This window comes from Triticum aestivum, chromosome 7D (assembly GCF_018294505.1).
Source record: "Triticum aestivum cultivar Chinese Spring chromosome 7D, IWGSC CS RefSeq v2.1, whole genome shotgun sequence".
Taxonomy (NCBI): domain Eukaryota; kingdom Viridiplantae; phylum Streptophyta; class Magnoliopsida; order Poales; family Poaceae; genus Triticum; species Triticum aestivum.
In genome coordinates, this window is record NC_057814.1 from 425,701,043 (window position 1) to 425,711,935 (window position 10,893).

Here is a 10,893-nt window from a genome sequence, read left to right on the forward strand (position 1 = left end):
GGCACCTCCCCCCCTAGCAGTACAATTCTGGCATATTTACATGGTTTGCAATGAGCAAAACAAAAGTGTCGGAGATACCTTGGATGGTGAAAACCTGAAACAAACTTTTAGGAGGAACTTTGATAATAAGATGATGGACCAATGGTATCAGCTGGTAGAAATTGCTAAAGAGATCAACTTCGATAGTGACTCTGATGCTCTAATATGGCAACTTGAGAACAAGGGTGTGTATTCTTCTAGTTATTTGTACCATGTGATTAACTTTAGAGGGGTGCAACCTTTGTTCCTACCAGCAGCTTGGAAACTGGCAGTACCGCCAAAGATTCATGTCTTCCTTTGGTTGTTTTCCCAAAATAAGCTTATCACTAGAGACAACCTGAGGAAAAGACACATTATCAAACTGCTGGAATATGTTTTCTGTCCTGAGCAGGAGACAAAGCACCATTTATTTTTTGACTGCATAGTAGCCAAGAATATTTGGTCGTTTGTCAATCTCTTCTTCCAAAAGAATTTGGGCACAAACTTTGAATCTGTGGCCCGCTTTTGGATCTCTAATAAAAAGAATTTGGCTTTGAATGTAGTTAGCTCTGCTGTCCTTTGGTGTTTATGGAAATATAGGAACTCTATGATTTTTAATAACACCATCTGGACATCTATTATTCGGGTGTGGAGACTGATTCATAGAATGCTCAAATTCTGGGTGACTCTGACCCCAGAAACAAGCAAAAACCAGGTGGAAGCGTTTTTTAGTGCGCTGGCGAAACTACTCCAACAACCCTTGACGATCTCGTATGGCTGAAAGCGAGGAACACAGGGTTGGATGTTGGTGCAAGCTGGTACAACCTCAAAATCTCTGAAGATGGTGGCTTCCTTTCTCCTGCCAAGAAGCGAGACTCTGACGACAAGACCATGATGCACAGCCCCGTGTCCACCCTCACAATCTGCTGGTCGCCCCAGGCGGCCTTGGCACCACCGCTCAAGTTCAGGAGAGGAGGGGGCGAGATCGTGATGTGAGACCATCATGCGAGTGTGATGTGCCTGGTCTTCAACCACCTTGCCTTTCAGGCTGTTGTTTTTAGTTTTCCATGTGCTTTCGTTCTGTCCTTTGGCTCTTTGTTGAGCAGGGCTGTAATAACCTTTAGGTTGAAACTCTGAACGTTAGTTTTGTAAGAGTAAGACTCTGTATGGTTTCATTCTTGTTAAATGGAATCGGGGAGAGGCCTCCCTGTTCTTTTAAAAATTTAGACCCAGAGAACACCGACGGTGCACACCACTACTGGCTACTCAACATCAATCTGAGGGATAAAAGGTTCGAAGTGTTTGACTCATGGAGGATGTTAAAGAAAATCAAGAGGCTGGATGATGTTGCAAGGGCTATTGTAGCAGCAGTTCGTGTGTTGTGGGACAAATACTATCCAAAACAAGCAAAGACAATGTACAAGTTCCCGCTTGTGGATATCAATGCACCAAATCAGACTGTATCGTAAGGACTAACCCACCTACATACATCTCGTTGTTATAAGACGTAGTTTTACCTCTTTATTTGCAAGTGCTTTCTTGACATTTGGTTTTTTTGCAGCGGTGGCTGTAGCATATTCGCATTGATGAACGCGTTATTGTGGAACCGGACGTGGCTCCCGAACTACGGACAAAGCGACATACCAAACATCAGGAAGAAGATGACCATCTCCATGCTGAAGTGTGACCCGAACAAGATTCTATGGCAGGAGATTCTCAAACCGGCCAACAAGTGAACGGATAACTAGGTACATTTTTTTCCTGATCAATGTGTTCCATTAGAGAACACCAATGCGAATACTAATGTGTTCCATTAGAAAACTCACAAAAGTTTGCCCCAAACCACCTATAACAAGTTTGCATAAATCACAAGCGTCCATAGGTTTTGCAAGTTTATGAGTAAGGAATATAAGCACAAATGTCAAGCATCCTCCTCCACACAGTCTCCAATTTGTGAATTTAAAGCTAGGAAAACACATAAATTAAAACAAGTCCAAGCAAATCATTTCATAGTTGCTTTTTTTGAAACTGGCAGTTGCTTGATTTCCCTTCTACATCTGCTCAGAAACCAGACCACAATTGCTTCATCTACCAGGACACTGTTGCTTTTTTTACTTTAGCTAGTTTTGCAAGCCCAGGGGTCATTATCTTCATGTGGTAATGATCACAGCAGCTTCCCTAGGCATGTCGCAGCAGTGTGATCGATTGATTCACAAATGTTGCACTTGTTCTTTTTCTTAGGGTGTAGCTCCAGGGCTGATTTGAAGCGCCTGCTGCGGCTGCACCCTTTTGTGACTGAACGAGGTGGATCCATAGGAGCAGGGGGTAGGGGGCAGGAGGTTGGTTTGAACCACTTGGGGCATTAGGGTTTGATGCTTCCCTAGCCCGAGCCGCTTCTCGAGCTGCCTTTAGCCTCTTCTTCCTCAGTTTATTCAGCTTAGTAACCTCAGTATCTGCTGCTTTCATGTGCCTCCTAACTGCAGCGGCTGCCTCATCACTAGTCATTGCCTTCTTGGCTAGCTTTGCAAAATCCATTGTCAGAGTCACTTGCCGAACTTGGTTCTCTGACTCAGCGGGCAAGTCCGGTGGAGGGCCCTCGTTAGTTGGCGGTGGTGCACTTGGCACCACATCTTGCGTCCAGCGGCGCTTGATGTAGTGTTCAGGTATGTCATTAACGCCAAGGTGTGTGAAGATTTTCAAGACATGACAACAAAGTATGCCATCCCTATGCCACTTGCAACATTCACAATCATAGATAGCTAGCTCTGGTCTCACTGTGACTAGGTACTTCCTTGAGCCATACCCTAGAACTTCTTCTGTATTGGGCTCAATGTAATAGAAGTTGATTCCAGCGGGACGCACATCGTACTGGCCAATCATCTGAAACTCAGTTCTAAATTTCACATAGATGTCCCTAGTGTATGCTTTGTAGGCATGCCTCTCAATGAGGAAACGCGACCATCTTTGTGCGTCTAGATGCTTTGTCCGGTAGTCATTCCCACCCTCCCTCACGAGTATGTGTACCTGAATCATCTCATATTGCTTGACGAAGTTGAGAATTGACTTGTGTGGGTTCACATAGCGCTTCAACACAGCATTGAACCCTTCGCTGCGTTGCGTTGACTGAAGGAAAGGGAAGAACCTGAATGTGAATTAACACGGCACTCATGTAGCCCGGTATTCATACAGTTTCTCAAAGTGACCATGCATAAGACCTTCATATTTCAATTGAACTGCAGCCCATTTCCTTTCAAATTCAGCCGGGGTGAAACTGAAGTCAATGCATTCATTGAAGTCTTTTACCAAATCAAGGTTCCTAGCCAACACAGGTCCAAGCTTCTCTTGTGCTTTCTTCATTATATGCCAACGGCAGCAACGGTGAATCGTTGTCGGGAACTTCCTCTTGATAGATTGTGCCATAGCAACATCTTGGTCCGTGATGATGTTGTCCGGAGCCAAACCATCCATTGCTTCTAGGAAAGCATCAAACAACCAGTCATAACTTGAGGCTAGTTCCTGCCGGACAAATCCACACCCAAGCATAATTGACTGCCCATGTATGTTGATGCCAATGAAGGGGGCAAACGGCATACTGTACATGTTCGTAAGATAAGTTGCATCAAATGATATGCAATCATGATAAGCCTCCGTGTATGCTTTTTGTGCCGCACCATCCACCCAAAACAAGTTTTCTGTCCTGCCTTCCGCATCGGTCTTGCATTTAAAGAAGAATCTTGGGTCGTTTTCCATCACCTTGCAAAAGTAGTTTAGTGTTTCTTCAATGTCAATGTCCTTAGTTGGGGCATTGACCTTCGAACAGTGTTTATGGATGGTTTTAGCTGTGTATGGAACAATCAACTCCGAGCCGTAGTATGATGACATTATCATCATCATCTTTCCTGCCATAAAAAACTTATGTTTTTCAGGACTAACTAACCACAATGCAGCGAGCAACTTGTTTTTATAGAGAACATAAAGCAACAATTATGCATAAGTAGAACAAGACCAAGCCTGTATCCCACCAAGTCTTTTTTCTGCTGGTTGATGTCTTTTATTTATTTATCAGAGTTGCACGGAAAATGAACATAGTTGCCTCAGTTTACTGTTCAAGTTGCCAGTTTTTCTCCCTGATCAGGGTTGCCCATGAGCCCTAAGCACCTTATACTAGGATAGGAAAGAAATCCAAGTAGTTGAGGTAGGAATAGGCAACCCCAAGGGTTTCTGCTGGGTCATGATTTTTTTAATTACCAGGGTTGCACAAAAAATGAACATAGCTGCATAAATAATGAACACAGTTGGCTCAGGTCAAAGTACTTGATGCAGGAATAAGTAACAGTTCTGTGGTAACAAGATTTAATCCAATGTGAGTTGTACCTGCTGTCAAGTTGCAGTCGTTTAGGTGAGTCAGAATTTTTTTCTCTTCCGGCGGGATGCCTTGGTGAGAACGGAGGTATTTCGAAAGCGATGGCTTGTCAATCAGTGGATGGTTGTGATCTGCAATAAAAGTGATAACCTCCCATCTGTCATCTTTAAGCTTCACCACCATCTTAGCACGACATCTTGTTTGCTTCACAGTTTCTCGCTTCCTCTTCTTCTTGAAAGTGTGTTCCTCGACATCCTCTTCAACATCTTGTTCAGGTGAACTCGGGCATGTAGTGTTTTTGCTTGACGAGGCAACATTCGGGATCCCAACCCTCTCTACTGGTTTGCGGAACTTGTTACAGTAGAATTGCTGTTTTTCTAGCACGCCTGTGTAGGCCGACCTGTAAGACGTATTCGACTTGATTGAAAAGCCCTCCATCAAAGCATAGCGATTGTAGTGTTCCCTCGCATCCTCTAATGTGTCGAAGCGCATGCCAACATAAGGTTGTTGTGGCTGTGACCCAGCTTCTTCGTCTTCCAACTCATGTGCCTCATGAACTAAAGCATTAGCAGGAGCAACCATAGGTGGGGGAGCAGCAACACGATTATTCGGGACATGAGTAGTGTTAGAGCCAACGTTGGGGTCAGGAGACTCACCAACCTCCTCCTCCAAATGTTGATGCTCCTGCTCATCCCCTGCATGCAAGAAGGGTGCACCCAACTCGACTGAAATGTTGATGGACTCTACGTCAAGTGGTGGTTCATTCAGATCAATCATCATGAACAATCAACCTGCAACAAACTGTGTGTTAGCCCACCACAAAAGCATGCATGACCTTTTTTGAACAAACTAGTTGTAGAATATAAAGGAGCAACTATAAACACTTGTTTGGGCAACTATAAAGTTAAACAGAGGCAATTTCTATCTTCTTTTTTCTCAAAAGTTTCTTGTTTCTTCTTTTTTCTTATATGTTTTATGTTTCTACCAGTATGACACACATATATAGCAGCAAAGATTTGTTTCACATGGCATGTGCTAATTCATTTGTGCCTTTTTTTAGCAGCAGATTACAACTTTTGATGATGGGAAACAACGTGCATATCTGACGGAGAGCTTACCAGGAGCAGGAGGCCTATCATTTGGTGTAGTTTATGTCTTTTTTATTTTTTTAGTGATACTATATGCAATGTAGCAAATTATCTTAGTGTGGGATTGTTCGAATATGTTTATCACGCGTCCTTTGTTTTGTGCGTTTGTCGTTTGTGCCTTTTTAGCGAGAACCATACTGATATGGCAAAATTTGTGTGTTAACACATGCAAGTTACTACTTTCTACCCCTGCTTCTAACATGAGTTTTATGTTCTTGATAGTACATGATTTAATGCACAGGGAAGTTGCATGTGTTTTAGTACTAGAGTTGCCATGTTCCTACATCTGGTAGAGGCAACTCTAGATTTTTTGAACAGCTACGCTTGCACAACTCTTTTTTTACCAGAGTTGCTTCAAAAATGAACATATAGTTGCCTCGGTTAACTGTTCGAGTTGTCAGGTTTGTTTCCTGATCAGTGTCGCTCATGAACCCCAAGCACCTTATACTAGGATAGGAAAAAAAGCCAAGCAGGTTTCAATGCATACAAAATAGAGAAATTATGTTTTGATGTTGCAATGCACCTGCAAAACTGTGCAATGGTCCTGCATTTTGTTTCGCACTAGAGTTGCCCTATTTTTGTACTGGTGTTGCTTTTTTGTATCGTAACAGTTGCTCAAGATGCATGCCATACATAGGGTTGGCTCAAAGCAGTCTACAAGTTGCTTTTCACCAGATCAAAAGAACGAACTAAAAATTGGACTAGTTGATGTTCAAGCAGGGAAGGGCTGGGGTGGTTGAGTAGGGAAGAGAGAGGAGTCGGGTGGAGGTGGTGCTTACCTTTTTGGGGGGAGGTAGGTCTAGTTTTTTGTCTCCAGATCTGATTTTTGGAGCAAGGAGGAGGAAGGAGGCATTCCTGCGTCGGCTTTGTTCTTCAAGACGCCATTGATGGGGCAGATCTTGTTTAGAGGAAGAAAGGAGGAGCAAGAAGGAAGAAGGGGACCCTTGCGTGGGCTTGTCCTTCAAGGAAAAGGGAGGAGGGGGTCGCGTGAGGCATCCGCAAGGGAGCGTGGGTGGGGGTGCAGGGAGGGGGTGGGGACCGAAGCTTGGGGCGACGAATCATGGTGCGACGACAGGTGCGACGAAGCGGGGGCCAGGGGGGCCAGGTGTGATCGGGGCACGTGCGCGATCCACCCTTGATTCGCGCGGGCTTGGATTCGTCGATTTCGCGTGCGCAGGGCTTCTTTCCTTTTTCGGCTGTCTGGTCATGCGCGCGGGTCGCTCCTTCCTTTTCTGGGAGAGCGCTCGGTGCTGCGATCGGGCGCCCGTGCGCCAGCGAGCCACGTCCTACTTTATTTGTCTTGTTTGTTATTGTGGAGGCCATGAGGATCCTCTTTGGTCTCAGATTTCTTGCAGATCTCTGGAAAGAAGTTTGATATAAATATTCATTTGTTTGCAAATATATGTGCAGTTATAATCTGTTGGAGATATCAACAGATTTTCAATTCATTTAATACATATGGAAAACATGGCGACAAGGCTAGCAAGATTAATTTCCCGCAAAAAAAGGCTAGCAAGATTAATGTCATGCTTGAGTTTAATCATCAATGTGGTCGTGTACTGAGCATAGAACATGCATATCCATGAACATAGTAAGTACTACAAGGGCACGGGCCAAACAAAGTGGGCTGAACAAATCACCCATGTGGTCGGGGAAGTGAGGGTCGCGGCATCGCCGTTAAGATCTAAAGCCTTCTTTGCAGCATTGTTGTTGTCACATATGGTGTGGTCCAGGAAATTCGGGGGGCTACTCTGAAGGAAATATGCCCTAGAGGCAATAATAAAGTTATTATTTATTTCCTTATATCATGATAAATGTTTATTATTCATGCTAGAATTGTGTTAACCGGAAACATAATACATGTGTGAATACATAGACAAACAGAGTGTCACTAGTATGCCTCTACTTGACTAGCTCGTTAATTAAAGATGGTTATGTTTCCTAACCATAGACATGAGTTGTCATTTGATTAACGGGATCACATCATTAGGAGAATGATGTGATTGACTTGACCCATTCCGTTAGCTTAGCACTCGATCGTTTAGTATGTTGCTATTGCTTTCTTCATGACTTATACATGTTCCTATGACTATGAGATTATGCAACTCCCGTTTACCGGAGGAACACTTTGTGTGCTACGAAACGTCACAACGTAACTGGGTGATTATAAAGGTGCTCTACAGGTGTCTCCGAAGGTACTTGTTGGGTTGGCATATTTCGAGATTAGGATTTGTCACTCCGATTGTCAGAGAGGTATCTCTGGGCCCACTCAGTAATGCACATCACTATAAGCCTTGCAAGCATTGTAACTAATGAGTTAGTTGCGGGATGATGTATTACGGAACGAGTAAAGAGACTTGCCGGTAACGAGATTGAACTAGGTATTGAGATACCGACGATCGAATCTCGGGCAAGTAACATACCGATGACAAAGGGAACAACGTATGTTGTTATGCGGTTTGACCGATAAAGATCTTCGTAGAATATGTGGGAGCCAATATGAGCATCCGGGTTCCGCTATTGGTTATTGACCGGAGACGTGTCTCGGTCATGTCTACATTGTTCTCGAACCCGTAGGGTCCGCACGCTTAAAGTTCGATGACGGTTATATTATGAGTTTATGTGTTTTCATGTACCAAAGGTAGTTCGGAGTCCCGGATGAGATCGGGGACATGACGAGGAGTCTCGAAATGGTCGAGACGTAAAGATCGATATATTGGACGACTATATTCGGACATCGGAAAGGTTCCGAGTGATTCGGGTATTTTTCGGAGTACCGGAGAGTTACGGGAATTCGTCGGGGAGTATATGGGCCTTATTGGGCTTTAGGGGAAAGAGAGAGGAGAGGCTGCGCGTCCCCCAAGGCCTAGTCCGAATTGGACTAGGGGGAGGGGCTGCGCCCCCTCCTTCCTTCTCTTCTCTCTCCCCTTTCCTTGACTCCTACTCCTACTACTTGGAAGGGGGAATCCTACTCCCGGTGGGAGTAGGACTCCTCCTAGGGCGCGCCATAGAGAGGGCCGGCCCTCCCCCTCCTCCACTCCTTTATATACGGGGAGGGGGGCACCCCTTGGAGACACAACAATTGATCATTGATCTCTTAGCCGTGTGCGGTGCCCCCCCTCCACCAGAATCCACCTCGACAATATCATAGCGGTGGTTAGGCAAAGCCCTGCGTCGGTAGAACATCATCATCGTCACCATGCCGTCGTGCTGACGAAACTCTCCCTCAAAGCTCGGCTGGATTGGAGTTCGAGGGACGTCATCGAGCTGAACGTGTGCTGAACTCGGAGGTGTCGTGCATTCGGTACTTGATCGGTCGAATCGTGAAGACATACGACTATATCAACCGCGTTGTGCTAACGCTTCTGCTTTCGGTCTACGAGGGTACGTGGACAACACTCTCCCCTCTCGTTGCTATGCATCATCATGATCTTGTGTGTGCGTAGGATTTTTTTTGAAATTACTACGTTCCCCAACAGTGGCATCCGAGCCAGGTTAATGCGTAGATGTTATATGCACGAGTAGAACACAAGTGAGTTGTGGGCGATACAAGTTATATTGCTTACCAACATGTCATACTTTGGTTCGGCGGTATTGTTGGATGAAGCGGCCCGGACCGACATTACGTGTACACTTACGCGAGACTGGTTTTACCGCCGTGCTTTGCACACAGGTGACTAGCGGGTGTCAGTTTCTCCAACTTTAGTTGAACCGAGTGTGGCTACGCCCGGTCCTTGAGAAAGTTAAAACAGCACTAACTTGACGAACTATCGTTGTGGTTTTGATGCGTAGGTAAGAACAGTTCTTGCTCAGCCCATAGCAGCCACGTAAAACTTGCAACAACAAAGTAGAGGACGTCTAACTTGTTTTTGCAGGGCATGTAGTGATGTGATATGGTCAAGACGTGATGAGATATAAGTTGTTGTATGAGATGATCATGTTTTGTTGAAGTTATCGGCAACTGGCAAAAGCCTTATGGTTGTCTCTCTATTGCATAAGATGCAAGCGCCAAATAATTGCTTTACTTTATCGCTATGCGATAGCAATAGTTGCAAGAGCAATAGTTGGCGAGACGACCATGTGACGACACATTGATATAGATCAAGATGATGGAGATCATGGTGTCATGCCGGTGACGATGAAGATCATGACCATGCTTTGGAGATGGAGATCAAAGGCACAAGATGATGATGGCCATATCATGTCACATATCATGATTGCATGTGATGTTTATCTTTTATACATCTTATTTTGCTTAGTTCGGCGGTAGCTTTATAAGATGATCTCTCACTAAATTTCAAGGTATAAGTGTTCGCCCTGAGTATGCACCGTTGCGAAAGTTCTTCGTGCTGAGACACCACGTGATGATCTGGGTACTACAATCGCTTGAATCAAGTGGGAGTTAATCTTCCAGATAAGATAATGATTGACAGAATTCTCTAGTCACCATCACCAAGTTAGTAGAACTTCGTGATGAACTATAGTATGCAAGGGATAACGTAAACGATTCCCGAGCTTTTCATGATGATGAAATCAGAAATCAAGAAAGAGCATCAAGCGTTGATGATTAACAAGACCACTAGTTTCAAGAAAAGGGCAAAGGGAAAGAAAGGGAACTTCATGTAGAATGGCAAGCAAGTTGCTGCTCAAGTGAAGAAGCCCAAGTTTGGACCTAAGCCTGAGACTGAGTGCTTCTACTGCAAAAGGACTGGTCACTGGAAGCAGAACTACCCCAAATAATTGGCGGATAAGAAGGATGGCAAAGTGAACAAAAGTATATTTGATATACATGTTATTGATGTGTACTTTACTAGTGTTTATAGCAACCCCTCAGTATTTGATACTGGTTTAGTTGCTAAGAGTAGTAACTTAAAACAGGAGTTGCAAAATGAACAGAGGCTAGTTAAGGATGAAGTGACGATGTGTGTTGGAAGTGGTTCCAAGATTGATGTGATCATCATCGCACAATCCATATAACTTTCGGGATTAGTGTTGAACCTAAATAAATGTTATTTGGTGTTTGCGTTAAGCATGAATATGATTTGATCATGTTTATTGCAAAACAGTTATTCATTTAAGTCGGAGAATAATTGTTATTTTGTTTACATGAATAAAACCTTATATGGTTACACACCCAATCAAAATGGTTCGTTGGATCTTGATCTTAGTGATGCACATATTCATAACATTGAAGTCAAAAGATGCAAAGTTAATAATGATAGTGCAACTTATTTGTGGCACTGTCGTTTAGGTCATATTGGTGTAAAGCGCATGAAGAAACTCCATGCTGATGGGCTTTTGGAATCACTTGATTATGAATCACTTGATGCTTGCGAACCATGCCTCTTGGGCAAGATGACTAAA